This window comes from Carcharhinus amblyrhynchos, unplaced genomic scaffold (genome assembly GCF_965287045.1).
Source record: "Carcharhinus amblyrhynchos unplaced genomic scaffold, sCarAmb.v2.hapA scaffold_47, whole genome shotgun sequence".
NCBI lineage: Eukaryota > Metazoa > Chordata > Chondrichthyes > Carcharhiniformes > Carcharhinidae > Carcharhinus > Carcharhinus amblyrhynchos.
This window is the reverse complement of record NW_027649788.1, coordinates 637,479-652,581: the sequence shown is the minus strand read 5'-3', so window position 1 is coordinate 652,581 and position 15,103 is coordinate 637,479.

The window sequence follows — 15,103 nt, the reverse complement described above, 5'->3', positions numbered from 1 at the left end:
CACCGTGATAGAAGCAACATTTTTGTCTTTAATGCCAATATAATTTCTTCATGGAGCTTTGACATTATATTTACCCAGTAAAGCAACCCCAGATCGTGTTCTACCATGTATATTCTTTTAGAACACTGAGTAGCTTTGGACATTCAACTCCCAGTCCTTGCACTCCTGACATGAGGTCAAGGCATGGGAGTCATGGTGGTTGGAGGGTAATGATATCACTTTCGTTTGCTTTTAAATATAGTCTACAATTATGAATAAACATTGCATATAATGACGGTTTCTTAGTAAATGAAAAAAACACATTGATTCAATTTAGTCTCAGCATCTCGTGTATTCAATCCACAGGGAATTTATCCCGTTCTCCTAATGTGTTTGTTCTAATATAAAGATCACAATTTTTAGAACACTTTTGCAACAGCTGTATCTCCATGGAGATCGAGGGAACGCATAAAGGTGAATGCACAGGGACGTGTCACTACAGATTTTAATTCAGAGGAATAACTTGCTCAGCAAAGGAAGAGGGCCATTCCACGCAGAAAATGCATCTACCTATTGAATTGGTCTGGAAAATATTCTATCTGTTGCTTGCCTTAGTTGGTGTTCCTGGTACGTAGCTAAAACACATTATATAGTGTAACTATGCATAAGCTTGTTTCTGCTATAAATCTGTTTCTTGTCATGTTGTATTGCATTGAAGTGACATAATTAGTTGGATTCTAATGAAATAAATAATCTGGAGAAAATAAATTTCCTGAATTATTCTTGCAGTCATGTTGTATTGGACGAACTATTTCCATCTCACCCATGACTTTCAGTTGTTGGATTCAGTGCAATATTGTTTCTGTTGATCCAAACATCGAAGTAGGGGAAAAAAATCATCAGGAACATGAATTTCCAAGGTGACGAGCTGGCAAAAGTTATACTGAATATGCTGACCAATTAAAATGTGGCATCTGGCTTCAGTAATGAGAAAAAAATAATGTTTATCATGTTAAAATAATCTTGTGTTTGGGGTGGTAACTGGAGAGCAGATAAAGACTTGTCAATGGACAATATAGTTCAATCTGGGAAGAATCTGGGGCATGGCTTTAAATTAAGGGGGGGTAGTTATAGGACGGATGTCAGGGGCAGGTTCTTTACCCAGAGGGTGGTGAGGGACTGGAATGCCCTGCCTGCTGCAGTTGTAAATGCGCCTAGTTTGGGGGCGTTTAAGAGATTGGTGGATAGGTTTATGGACGAAAAGGGATTGGTTTAGATTAGTGGGTCAATGTTTTTTTTAAAAAATAAGACTGGTCGGCGCAACATTGTGGGCCGAAGGGCCTGTTCTGCGCTGTAATGTTCTATGTTCTATGAAACTTCACTCATACTAAGGAAATTCAATGACTGAATTGTCTTGTAACGATTGATCTTCTTCCCCAAGTGTGGTCCTGATAATCATTAGGTCCTGGGCGCAGTGTTTTTAAGAGGTTATCTCCACAAATGTCATGAAATAAACATTAATATCTCTGACCATGTAATACTCAAGTTTCAGATCTTAAAACATGGAAACTCGCCCCAACTGATTTACTTCAATCTTTATTTTGTCCTCAGGCTATCTTTATTACAGCTGGTCTAATCTCCATTCCTTCCTCGCCGTGGTGAAAACTCACTCCGTGAACATTTTTTCACATTTCATAAACGTTTGAAATACACTCCGTCCATGTATGTGTACAATACTTGAGAAGGATGTGAAGGCTTTGGAAAGTGTATAGAGGAAATTCAGAAGCCTGATTCCAAGCCAAACGAACTGGAGCTGTTTTGATGGATTGGAGAGAGTGGTCTATCATCTGCGGAGGAAATAAGGCTGAGACGCCACTTGATCTGGTTGTTCAAGATGCCGAGGGACACAGATAGAACAAAATAATGAGAAATTGCTCCCAACTGAGAGAGCAGCAAAAACTAGAGAAGAGATGCAACATAATGGGCACAAAGTTCGAAAGAGAATGTGAGTTTATTTTCACTCAGACTGTTGCTGGAATCTGGATTGAATTTCCATGAAACAAATGATAGAGGAATATCCTTTCAAGGCATGGAATAGGAAATCAGCATGCAAACTAAAAGCAGTAAAGTGTAAAGTTACGGGGATAGGTCATGGTTCTGATACGAGGTTGAATATTCTTTCAGAGAGCCAGTTGCTATATAATGGGCCGAAAGGCTTCCTTCCATACTTTCAGTACTCTATGATTCTATGTCGGAGCAAATGTACTTTTACTCCACTCATGGAATAAAAGATTGCCTGTGAAATATATATCTTTGTGGATTCATAAATAGTTTTGCCTAGTTTTGATGAAATTTATGTTTGCACAGCCTCATAAGTGTTACAGGTATCTTATCCACATTCAAAATCTCAAACCCCTCAAAAATTTGAATTTCTTCTGTTGAGTCACCCCTTATCCTCCTCGTCTCCCTATTATAGAGACGTGTTATTTTTAGCTAATCCACACCTCCACAGTTTTGGTGTGACTTCCGTAATAATACAACTGCGCCACAAAAAAAAATCACCTGAAGATAGGAACACAAACAATAGGCAAAGGGTTTCGATCCAAAAAGAACACAACTTCTCTTAATTTAGTAATCTCCCATGTGGAAAATAATGCTGCACTTTGATCATGCCTGAATACTAACATTATTATTCTTCTGAATATAAAACACTGAAACATCAACAGCACCGTTCCGGAATCCAGGGAATGGCCCAAAACAAATCGTTTTCTCTGATTGAGGGAGTGTTTTGAGTTTGCAAGGGAATCTGGAAACGTCGGAATCCCCATGCACGCTTCATTGCTGCAAAAAGAAAAGTATGCTCTGTGCAGAAAGGGAAGATGCTTATTGGTGGCTTATAATGTCTGTTCCTTCTTTTTATTTGCAGTTAACTCAGTGGCAATCATCATTCTGTCCAACGGGAAATGCGGCCTTTCCAGTTGTACCACGTGCTACCTGATGGCAATGGCCATAGCGGATCTACTGGTCATTATTACTGAGGTCATTCTCTATCGAATCAAGAATTATTATTTCCCACTGAATTTCCTCGCAGTAACGCCTGTGTGTAGTGTTCGCTATGTCCTGCTCCGTGTAGCCACAGACTGTTCTGTCTGGTTCACAGTCGCTTTCACTTTTGATAGATTTGTTGCCAAACGCTAGCATCAAAATATTGCACCAAGAAAACTGCGTCCGTCGTTCTAGGGACAACTAGCACTTTGTTCGTTTTGAAAAATATTCCTATCTATTTTAGATTTAAACCTAAAATAATTCTCGACAATGTACCATGGCTCTGTTTGAATAAGCCAAGCTATTTCACTGACCCCAGATGGATTGGGTTTAGACATTTTGAAAAGATTTTAACCCCGTTGATGCCATTCGGGTTAATTCTGTTGCTCAACGCCATGACTGTCAGACACATTTTAGTGGCCAGTCGAGTCCGCAAGGGATTAAGGGGTCAGAAAAAAGCAGATAATTGCAATGATCCAGAAATGGAGAGCAGAAGGAAATCTATAGTTTTACTGTTCACCGTATCTGGGAGCTTTATATTTCTGTGGTTGGTGTACCTTTTATATTTCTTTAATGTTGCAAATGGCTTCGATGATCCTTCATTTTATATATTTGAATACATTGCATATATGCTGCGCGATTTAAGTTGCTGCACAAACACATTTATTTATGTAGCAACACAGTCGAAATTCAGAGAGGCGTTAAAGGAAGCAGTGAAATATCCTGCTACATCAATTATTAAATTAATTAATAAAAGCAAACAATGAAAACAGCTCACAGCATCGGTGTGCTACAATATGTGATCTTCAGTGAACCAGAAGTACAATATTTGGAAGGGCAAAATCGTGAAAATAATATTAACGATGGGTCGGGGGCAATAGAGAGAGGCACGACGAGAGACAAAATAGCAGTGGGTAAAGTATACAGAATAAGTCCATGACCCAGGGGAAACTGCAACCAATTCAAGGACTGAAAAAAAAACAATGAGTGGAAAAATACAGGCAAAACAATAAACAGATTCATAAACACAAGGGAAAAGTTTGAACCATGTGTACCAAATACAAATTTGTAGCAGGTAGAATCGGACACACCAAAGTGACGCAGCAAAATGGCTCGTGGTGGCATACAGATTACGAGAAGGAAATAACGGGGGCTCTGTTTGTCTGTCTCTCCAACATCCATCTGTCCATCCATCACACGTCCGTCCGCCCGTTTGCCCACCCGTGCACTCATCCGTCTGTCTATCTGGTTATCTGTCTATTTTTCTATCCATCTATCTATCTGTCAACCTGACTGTCTGACAGTCTGTCTGCCTGTATGCCAGTCAGTCTGTCTGTCTACCATTTTGTTTATCTATCTCTCTATCCATTCCTCTACCTAGCTGTCTGTCCCTCTGTAAATCTGCTCTTATTTTTTTCTCTCCATCCCTCTCTCTCTTTGTTTCCAGGTCACGCTCTTGTCGATCAAAACCAAAAAAAAGTCAAAACTCACAAATGCTTAAGTCCCTCAACACCGTTAAAACAATTGTCATCGAATAAAACCACTGAGGAACATACTGAACTTAAATGGAGAATCAGTAATACTTTGCCCTCCCTAACTGTTCCAGCTTCTCTTGTCTCTTGTTCTGTTTTGCTATGAGATTTTGACGGTACAGATCCACGTGACACTTGACCATCCACATAGCAGCAGTTCCGCTGGAAATAGCCCAGTTGTCATTTGTAGCGTGAAACAATACTGGAATAAAAATCTTCAGATCTTTGTACTCAACGAATCATCTACCAGTTTTTTTTCAATCCCTACTTCAGAGTTCCGCCAAACCATTTGAAATCACATGAAATGGTGCAGTATGGAAATAGTAAATGCCATTGTTTTGCATAAATTCTTGAAAAAAACATTGTGTACGCGGTTCCATTATCCAAAACAGACGAATCATGTGTACCATGAGTTGCAAATATTTGATGTAGTTTCCCAGTTTAACAAGAACTGTGATATTAATCATGAATTCTGCTCCCAGACAGGGTCGAAACAGCCATCCGTGACCCCCACAGTATGCATCAATCCTGCATACATAACTCATCCTCTATGATAGTTGCCTATCTTTGCAACACAACTTTTGACAGAACAGAGTCTCTGTCCGTCAACTGCTTCGTCTGTTTTGGAGATTGGAAAATGTTTCCAGTAAAAAGAGATACCATGGGAAGACACAATGCCTTGAATGGCAAATCCAAGAAAGGGAGATGACTCAACACATTCACAGTCTCGTTGTTTTCCCCTGTTCTGTGCACAATATGGTCCTGATCAGCTGGCAATGGGAAGAGTGTATTTGGACTCACAGAAAAGACTTCCCAATGACTTGTGGTCTGTTTATAGGGTGAACGAATGACGATAGAGGTTCGAATAGAATCTTCCTACCGCAAAACGACAGTTTGATCATTTTTTTGCCCTCGTGTGAATATTCCTTATCAGCCTTTTTTTTTCTGAAACCAATGGCCTTTCGGACCCGCCCTCCATTAAATGAAAATAAATCTGTCCGACACAGTAGCGCAATTCATCACACCACGGGATATGTTCCCCTGTCTGATTCAAAATGTCCCTGCAGATCCGTCGATTTCAATAAGTTATTCACATTCTTGGACTCTTTTCGCTCTGCACACATTCTATAATTGCACAATTCTAGGATAATGGAATGTGAGATCTGACTCATTTTAAAAACCTCCTGAGTCCCCCTGAGGAAACATTCCTAGACATATATTACCTTTGCATTTCCACTGAACTCAAACAGTTTGATTTTAAATTGCCCTTGTTATCGGACGATAAATTTCATGAAATTGGGCTCACAAAATGGCAGCAAACTAAAGCTCCCCTCAGAGCCCCTCCACCAAGAATCACAAAGTAACAGACACCAATCTGTGGGCAAGAGCATGCTTTTAGAATGCAGGTGAGGGCTGGCACATAAGGTAAGCTGGACAGGATGGCACCGACAGGAACTAAATCTCCACCCCGTCAAAATCAGCACCTTTAAAACAGTCAACCAACCCATGGAGACACCTAAAATTAGCATCGTTAAGGAAACATTCCTGGCCCCTCAAAACCTCTTTTGAGATCAATGACACACCTATGGTTCAAACCCCGGAGATTCTAGACTATTAAATAACCAATCAGACAAAACAATTAACACACACCGAAAACAATTTCCTCAACACTTGGAAACATCGAGACAGGGTGGCTAAGGTCGAATACTGTAAATAAAAGTATTAGCATTTGAATCGCACACTGCCCCGAAGTTCAGCTATAACTATAGCCTGCTGCCAGGGACGGGCAGAGCGCTTTCGGGACAGTCCGATTGGATGTCCTGACTGTGCTTCTCCGTCGACGGAAATGAAAATAAAGCTGTGCCGTTATTGAACTTCACCCTGAGTCCGTCGTGGTCATTTCGCCCACTGGCGCTAACAATTGGGGGCTCGTCCGGGATCGCGACCGTCGCTGGAACGCCGTCTCCCGGCACTGGGTGAGTATCTTTACTCATTTCATCAAACCCGCGGAATATGAGTGTCCCAGTGTCAGAGCGGTGTTTCACGGCTGCCTCGATCTGTACTTGTGAACAGGGTCCGTTCAGTAGCTGCACAGCGGGAAGGTGGGTTTAAGTTTCTTTTTGGGCGGGGGGCTGGGATCGTGTTATTTTTACATTCCCGCTGACCCCCCCGACCAGCCCGACCACAGACTGACTGCCCACTAGGGGAGCCGACAGAACAGGTCTTACAGAGTAGGGATATTCCTCTGGGATTTATGGTTCAGGGACAGCACCCTGGGATTTAAGGTGAAGGAGGACGTCCAAGGTTTCGGGCCACTGGGATCGGACTCACGGAGTTCGGGACACGTCCGGAAGCTGCAAGTCGGTGAGGACCTCTGCAGGCGCGAGAGATCGGGCCACTGGGGGCAAAATCCCCCAGGAATTTGCTCCATGTCCGGGCGCTCCTAATTCTGGAGCCTCTGTGAGTGTCTCCCCCACTACAAGCAGGAGACCTCTGGTAGCGTGAAAAAACCACTACACATCGGGGGAACTCCGACCCGCGGTCGACTACACGCCAGTCCGCACCCAGGTCCGGGTGACTCCCTGGGAGATCGGGAAACGGCTGCCCTCTGAGAGTCGATTTAGCGATAGGAGTTTGGGTAGGAGCTAGTGGCCCCGGTCACTGTAGTCGGGAGTCTCTCCGTACACTGCAGCCCCTGCGGAGAGGCTGTACAGAGCTCACCTGCCTCTGAGAGCGGCAATCTCCCCGCTACACCCAGGTCGGGCTCTGCGGGTTGTCACTGAAGGGACAAACGTACTAACAGTGGGAACACGAGACCGTAACCCAATCAGATACACACACAAGTATCTGTGAAAGCATTAGAGCCAGGGTTAGTTACACTACTGACCCGTGTAAAGGAAACTAACGCGGAGAGCAACAGTATCACCTTTGAATGGGGACCAGAAGGGTCCCTCACCCGCTATCGAGCAGAGAAAAAAAACAAGAATCTAATTAAAAGCACGATGAAGGCAGGGTGGAAACCCCACGACCCTCTCGAAACCCAACGGGAGTGGTGGGTGAAAGAGAAAAGGAGCAAGGATGAGAAGGCTTGGATGCTAATATTAAAGGCTGATCTCACCCTTGCAGGACGAGTTCATAAATATGTACAAGGCAAGCAGGAACAAGCTGCACAGGGACAACACGCCGCTGTGATGGACACTAACCCTGTGCTGCCAGCGCTGTCCGACTTCTCACACCAACCTCCCAGTGAGGAGTGTCCCGACTGGGAATGTTTAGTGGATGAGACGGGTCCATTAGCCCCAACAGGAGGGAGCATTCCACCTCCCACCGACCCCCCCCATCCCAGAGCGTTATGGCAGCCCCCCATTAAAATTGAGTGTGTCCCCGGGGGGGGGGGGGCAAGGGGGAGATGGGCGAGGGCGATCTGCCCAGGCTCGGAGAAAGATGATCCCTTACCCCGGGGGGACACCGTGAAACTGCTGGACAAACTCCCGACCCTCCAGCCCACACACAATAACGCCATCTTCTGGCAAAAACACTTAAAGAGATGCAAATGTGTCACAATTTATATCATCGGTAGATAGCAGGGCTCCTAAGAGCCAAAATGCCGGGGAATTATTGGACCCGGCTTCAGGGAGAGCACCAGAACGGGACCTGGTGCGCGAACCTGAACCAGAGCCGCCCAGAGCAAGACCGAGCTCTGAGGGATTTTAAAGATGATATTACCCAAACCATGGGGCGAGTCCCCGTGAGCTGAAACGCAATCGTAGGGTTAGTGCAGGGGAAGGAGGAGAAAGCCCAGGAATACGGGCGATGGAAATTTGATGCCTTTTTGGGCCCACGGGGGAATGCCCGATGCCGATAGACAGAACCCCGCGTTCCTCCAGCTATATAAGGACGGCCTGAGCCCAGCGCACCGAGCAATCCTAAAGACCAGGTTGGGAAACTTTAACACCTTTGACGAGCGAGAGAACTGGGCTATTACTGTAGACAACCAACAGAGAAAGATCCAAAGCGCTAGGGCAGGGGGATCTTCCCTGGGAACTGACGGAGGGAGCTGCTACAAGTGTGGGAAACCTGGTCATTATAGAAAGGACGGCCCAGCCCAGGCGTCCCAACCCTCCCACATTTGCCCCAATTGCAGCAGGACTGGACACAGCGATTCAGCTTGCTGAAGCAGGAGGTTCACAAGGGGGGGGGGAGAGAGAGAGACAGAGAGAGAGAGCCCCCCCCAGGTACGACCAAACCCCAGCAAGCACCCCCCGACCTGAAAGGGAATGAAGTCATTCCCAATCCTGCACACCTCAGCCACCAGCAGCTGCTGGATATTATCCAGACTCTGGCGGAAAGACCGCATGAATCGCGTCGGCCCCCACCCCACCCCGGGAGCCCACCCCCACATCTGGGTTAACGCATCGTTGGGGGGGGCCGGCGATGCAAAATATTAATAGATACGGTGGGGGGGGGGGGGGGGGCCGCGATATCCCTCACCAACATGGCACTTCCTACAACCCACCGTTCCATCGTAGTAGTGGGGGGGTCGGGGGAAATAGAACTACAGCTTACCAGAGCCAGGCAGTCCTACTAGAGATTGAGGACATCTTACTCCCAGTACACTTCTGGGTCTGCCCGAATCTGGAGGGAACAATCTTGGGAATAGACCTCCTGGGGGGGGAGTTCGGGGGCGGTGGTGGGTGCCTTTAACAAGCGCCTGCTGTGGACTGCGAGAAAGGAACACAAAAGTGGGATTCAGGGATATTGGGTCCCGAACACAAACGTGGATGCAATCCGGGCAGGAGACCACACACCCACAGCCCGAGATTGGAGAAGGGAAGGGATAGTAGGGCTTCTATGTCCATCATTACCCCAAGTCTGGGCAGCACGGAAACAAGACTGCGGCCTGGTAAAAACCCCTCCCCTACACATACACGGGCCCATCCACACCCCTCACATACAATACCCCATAAAGCCCCAGGCACTACAGGCCCCTGAGAAAACCATTCAGGCTTTGGTTGCCCAGGGTATTTGAAGACCTACAGTGTCTAACACCAACTCCCCGATACGGCCAGTCCGTAAGCCAGATGGAAGTTACCGACTGGCCATAGACTACACTGCCCTCAACAAAATAACCCCCAAAGAACACCCCATAGTCACGAGTCCATCCACTATTTTTAACGGACTCGGATCTGAACATGGTATTTTCTCTGTGTTAGACACAGCAAACGGATTCTCGTCCATCCCGCTTCACACGGACTCCCAGGAAAGGTTGGCCTTTCCCTGTGGAGGGAAACAGTACACACGGACACGCCTCCCCCAAGGGCTCCACAACATTCCCAACATTTTCCACCCAGTTATGAGTGAGGCCCTTGAGGACTGCGATCTGTCCCCATATGGAAGGACCTTCCTCCAATATGTGGACCACATCTTCATTGCCTCCACCAACCGCACAGCACATATCGGAGCCCTGTCCACAATCCTACGCGCCTCGCAGGCTGCGGGGTTTAAAATCAACCCAACCAAGGCACAGATTACACAACAGGAGCTCCGGGATTTAGGAAACAACATAAGTCAGGGAAAGACAGCCCTCTCCTCCGATCGGAAGACCGGGATTATAAACATGCCCCGTCCAAACACAGTTAAAGGGGTGTGTAGAGTTATGGGACTATTTAACGACTGCCGGGATTTCCTTGACCAGTTCGCATCTCTGTCTGAACCAATTCAGCGGCTGGTCAAAGGGGGAAAGCCAGGAGCAGGAACGATCGAGTGGGGACCCGAACAGGAGGTAGCATTCACCCACCTAAAATCAGAACTATTAGCAGCTCCAGCCCTACGCCCACCGAATATAATCAAACCCTTCCACCTCTTCTATGACTCAGAAGAGGGATTTTATCGCTCCGTGGGAACCCAAGAATACGGGGGGGACCATGCGACCGGTGGCATATTATTCCACCCGACAATCCCCGGGAGCCCAGGGACTGCACAAGTGTGTGGCAGCTCTAGATTGCCCCTCCTGGGCAGTCAGGGTACGCGAACCGATCACTATGTCAGGACAAATCATTTCACACACGAAACACACCATCGCTGAGCTCCTGAATCCAGACTGTTTCGGACGCCCGAAGGGCCAATTGGGAAGCGGTACTCCTCCCCTGAGATCGGTCAGTCCAGATAGTGCGGGACACTGGGAAGAACCCCGCTGAGGGACTCCTATCAGAGGGAAGTCCGCACTACTGCCTGATTAACCCAGACACTGAAGCGGAGGGAGGCATTAATGACCAACCCTGAGATAACCCCGACCTCATACTGTATGTAGACGGGTCCCGAAGACAAGTAGAGGGACAATACCACACAGGCTGGGCAGTAGTAGACCAGGAAGGGACACTGGGAGCAAAGGACACAATGAGTGGGGAGACCTCAGCCCAAATGGCTGAACTCATAGCCCTCATGGAAGCCCTCAAGACAGGAAGGGAAAAGCGAGTAAATGTGTATACTGACAGCCGATATGCATTTGGGGTGGTCCACGATTCCATGATGGCCTGGAAAAGGCGCGGGTTTATCAGCACAGTTGGGGGTGGGGGGAGGGGGGGTAGGGGGTGCATAAGGCATGAAAATATAACCCGAGACCTGGTAGCTGCAGCCAGGCTGCCCTCAGAAGCAGCCGTAATGAAGATAAAAGCCCACCAAAGGGTAAAGACAGCGGAACAGAAAGGGAACCAACTCGCAGACACTGCAGCCAAGGCTGTAGCTGGGGAAGCCCTCCCGCACACAGCCCCCACCACAACAGCACCCTTGGAGGAAGTGGATCTTTATGAGCTGCAGGGTAACACCAGCCCACATGAGGTGGCACAGTGGGAACAGGCAGGGGCGTCCAGGGACAAAGACGGAGTGTGGCGCAGAGGGCACCAAGTCGTCGCCCCCTCATTTCTACCCACCAAACTACTCCGAGTCCACCACGAGCCCCACCACTCCGGCCGGGATGGGACCCTGGCCCCACTATCAGCTGATTGGTGGTGGCCAGGGATGGGACGGGGTGGAGCCAAACATTGCCAGCGCTGTATCATACGCGCCCAGCACAACCCGGGCCCACCCCTGAGAGTCAAACTGACCCACCAACCCTGACCAAAGGCATCCTGGGAAAACCTGCAGATCGACTTCAGAGGCCCCCTACCCACTCGCCGAGGGAAGAAATATTGTTTAGTCTGAATCGATCAATTCACCCGCTGGGTGGAAGCATTCCCAACTCCGGATTGCGAAGACACCACCGGAGCCCCATCCCAGCATACGGAATCATCCCGAGGTGGGGAGCCCCACTACAACTCGACTCCGACCAAGGATTTCAGTGAGGCGTTTGACAAAGTCCCTCATGGTAGGTTGGTGGAAAAGATTAAGGCTCATGGGATACAAGGCCAGGTATCTCGATGGGTAGAGAACTGGCTTGCTAAGAGGAGTCAGAGAGGAGTTGTGGAGGGGTCCTTTTCTAGCTGGAGGTCTGTCACTCGTGGTGTGCCACAGGGCTCGGTACTGGGACCTCTTCTCTTTGTAGTGTATATAAATGATTTGGAAGAGGGAGTCGGTGGTGTGATCAGCAAATTTGCTGATGACACCAAGATGGCTGGATTGGCGGGCAGTGAGGAGCAGTGTCTGGCAATACAACGGGATATTGATAGGCTGGGATATTGGGCAGATAAATGGCAAATGGAGTTTAATCCGGATAAATGTGAGGTGATGCATTTTGGCTAGAATAATGTAGGGGGCAGTTATATGACAAAGGGTAAGCCTATAAAGAGTACAGAAACACAGTGAGACCTGGGGGTGCAAGTGCACAAGTCTTTGAAGGCGGCAGTACAAGTGGAGAAGGTTGTGAAGAAAGCCAATGGTTTGTTAGCCTTTATAGGAAGGGGTATTGATAATAACAGCTGGAGTCTAATGTTGCAGTTGTTTGCCTGAACAGAGAGAGGCAGAGAGTGAGTTTTTAAAGTTTCTTAAGTGTCAGAAGTCAGGCTGACATTAACACTGCAGTGAAGTTACTGAGAGAGAGGGACAGTGAGAGAGAGGGAGAGACAGACAGACAGAGAGTGGGGGATCAATATTTAAAGTTGTCAACTTGAATGGTTCGTACTGACAAGCAAGGCCTACATTCACACTGGATCAGCTTACTGGGACACAGAGATACAGAGGGAGAGGTGAAAGTTTTCCCTGACTGGTTAGTGTTTTCCCCCCTGCTTCTCCAAGCTCCAAGTCCCACTGGTTAATGTTTTCCCCCGTTGGTTAATGTTTTCCCCGACTGGTTCATGTATTGCCCCTGCTTCTGCAGGGATTATGTGCAACTGGTTAATGTTTTCCCCTTGGTTCTCCAGGGACTATGTCCGACTGGTTAATGTTTTCCCCTCGCTTCTCCAGGCTTCAAGTCCAACTGTACAATGCTTTCCCCCTGCTTCTCCAGAGACCAAGTCCCACTGGTTAATGTTTTGCCCGTTTGGTTAATGTTTTCCCTGATTGGTTAATGTTTTTCCCTACTGGTTCATGTTTTCACCGGTTGGTTCATGTTTTCCCCAACTGGTTAATGTTTTGTTCACAGTTGGTTAATGTTTTCCCCTCGCTTCTCCAGGCGCCAAGTGCGACTGGTTCATGTTTTCCCCCTGCTTCTCCAGAGACCAAGTCCCACTGGTTAATGTTTTCCCCAACTGGTTAATGTTTTGCCCACGGTTGGTTAATACTTTGACCCTGCTTCTCCAGGCACCAACCACGGGGAAAACATTTACCAGTGGGACTTGGGCCCTGGAGAAGCAGGGGGAAAACATTAACCAGTTGGGCTGGGTGCCTGGAGCAGAAGGGAAAACATTAACCAGTGGGATATGGTGCCTGGAGAAGCAGGGGGAAAACATTAACCACTTGGACTTGGTGCCTGGAGAAGCAAGGGGAAAATATGAACCAGTTGGACATAATCCCTGGAGAAGCAGGGGCACAACATTAACCAACCGTAGGGAAAACATTAACCAGGACGGCAAAACATTAACCAGTCAGGGAAAACATTAACCAACTGGGGAAAACATTAACCAGTGAGACTTAGGGTCTGGCTGGATGGGCAAAACATGAAACAACGGTGGGGAAAGCATGAACCAACCATGGGGAAATCACTAACCAGTGGGACTTGATCCCTGAAGAAGCAGGGGGAAAACATTAACCAGTTGGGCTGGGTGCCTGCAGAAGCAGGGGGAAAACATTAACGAGTTGGCCTGGGTGCCTGGAGCAGAAGGGAAAGCATTAGCCAGTTGGACATGGTGACTGGAGAAGCAGGGGCAAAACATTAACCAGTCGGACCTTGTCCCTGGAGAAGCAGGGAGAAAACATTAACCAACCGTAGGGAAAACATTAACCAACCGGGGAAAACATTAACCAGTCGGGGAAAACATTAACCAACTGGGGAAAACATTAACCAACCGGGGAAAACATTAACCAGTGGGACGTCGGCTCTGGCTGGATGGGCAAAACATGAACCAACCGAGGGGAAAACATTAACCAACCGGGGAAAGCATGAACCAGTTGGACTTGGTGCATGGAGAAAGCGAGGAGAAAACATTAACCAGTCGGACCTGGCACCTGGAGAACCGAGGGGAAAACATTAACCAGTTGGGCTCGGTGCCTGGAGAAGCAGGGGGAAAACATTAACCAGTTGGTCTTGGTCTCTGGAGAAGCAGGGGAAAAACATTAACCAGTTGGGCATAGTCCCTGGAGAAGTGAGGGGAAAATAATTAACCAGTTGGAGATGGTCCCTGGAGAAGCGAGGGGAAAACATTAACCAGTCGGACCTAATCCCTGGAGAACCGAGGGGAAAACATTAACCAGTTGGACTTGGTACCTATAGAAGCAGGGGCAAAACATTAACCAACTGGGCAAAACATGAACCAACCGGGCAAAACATGAACCACTGGTCCTTAGGCTATGGCTGGATGGGCAAAACATTAACCAACCGTGGGGGAAAATATTAACCAACCGGGGAAAACATTAACCAGTGGGACTTGGAGCCTGGAGAAGCAGGGGGGAAAACATTAACCGGTCGGGGAAAACTTTCACCTCTCCCTCTGTATCTCTGTGTCCCAGTAAGCTGATCCAGTGTGCATGTAGGCCTTGCTTGTCAGGACGAACCATTCAAGTTGACACCTTTAAATATCGATCCCCCACTCTCTGTCTGTCTGTCTCTCCCTCTCTCTCACTGTCCCTCTCTCTCAGTAACTTCACTGCAGTGTTAATGTCAGCCTGACTTCTGACACTTAAGAAACTTTAAAAACTCACTCTCTGCCTCTCTCAGTTCAGGCACAGGTTGACTGTTCGAGTGAGAGCGAGGGAGAGGTGAGTGTTGAAGCTGGTGCAGGCAGCTGTCAACAAAGCTTTGAAGAAATGGCAGGCAGTGTTTGTAAAGATGCTGAGGGAATGGGAAAGTCAGTGTGTCAGCCAGATGAGGGAAGGGAAGCTTCCACTTGCGAGGGGAAACCATTAACCAGCTGCTGCTGCTGCGGTGTGGGCAATGGCAGTCCCCCTTTTATTGTACC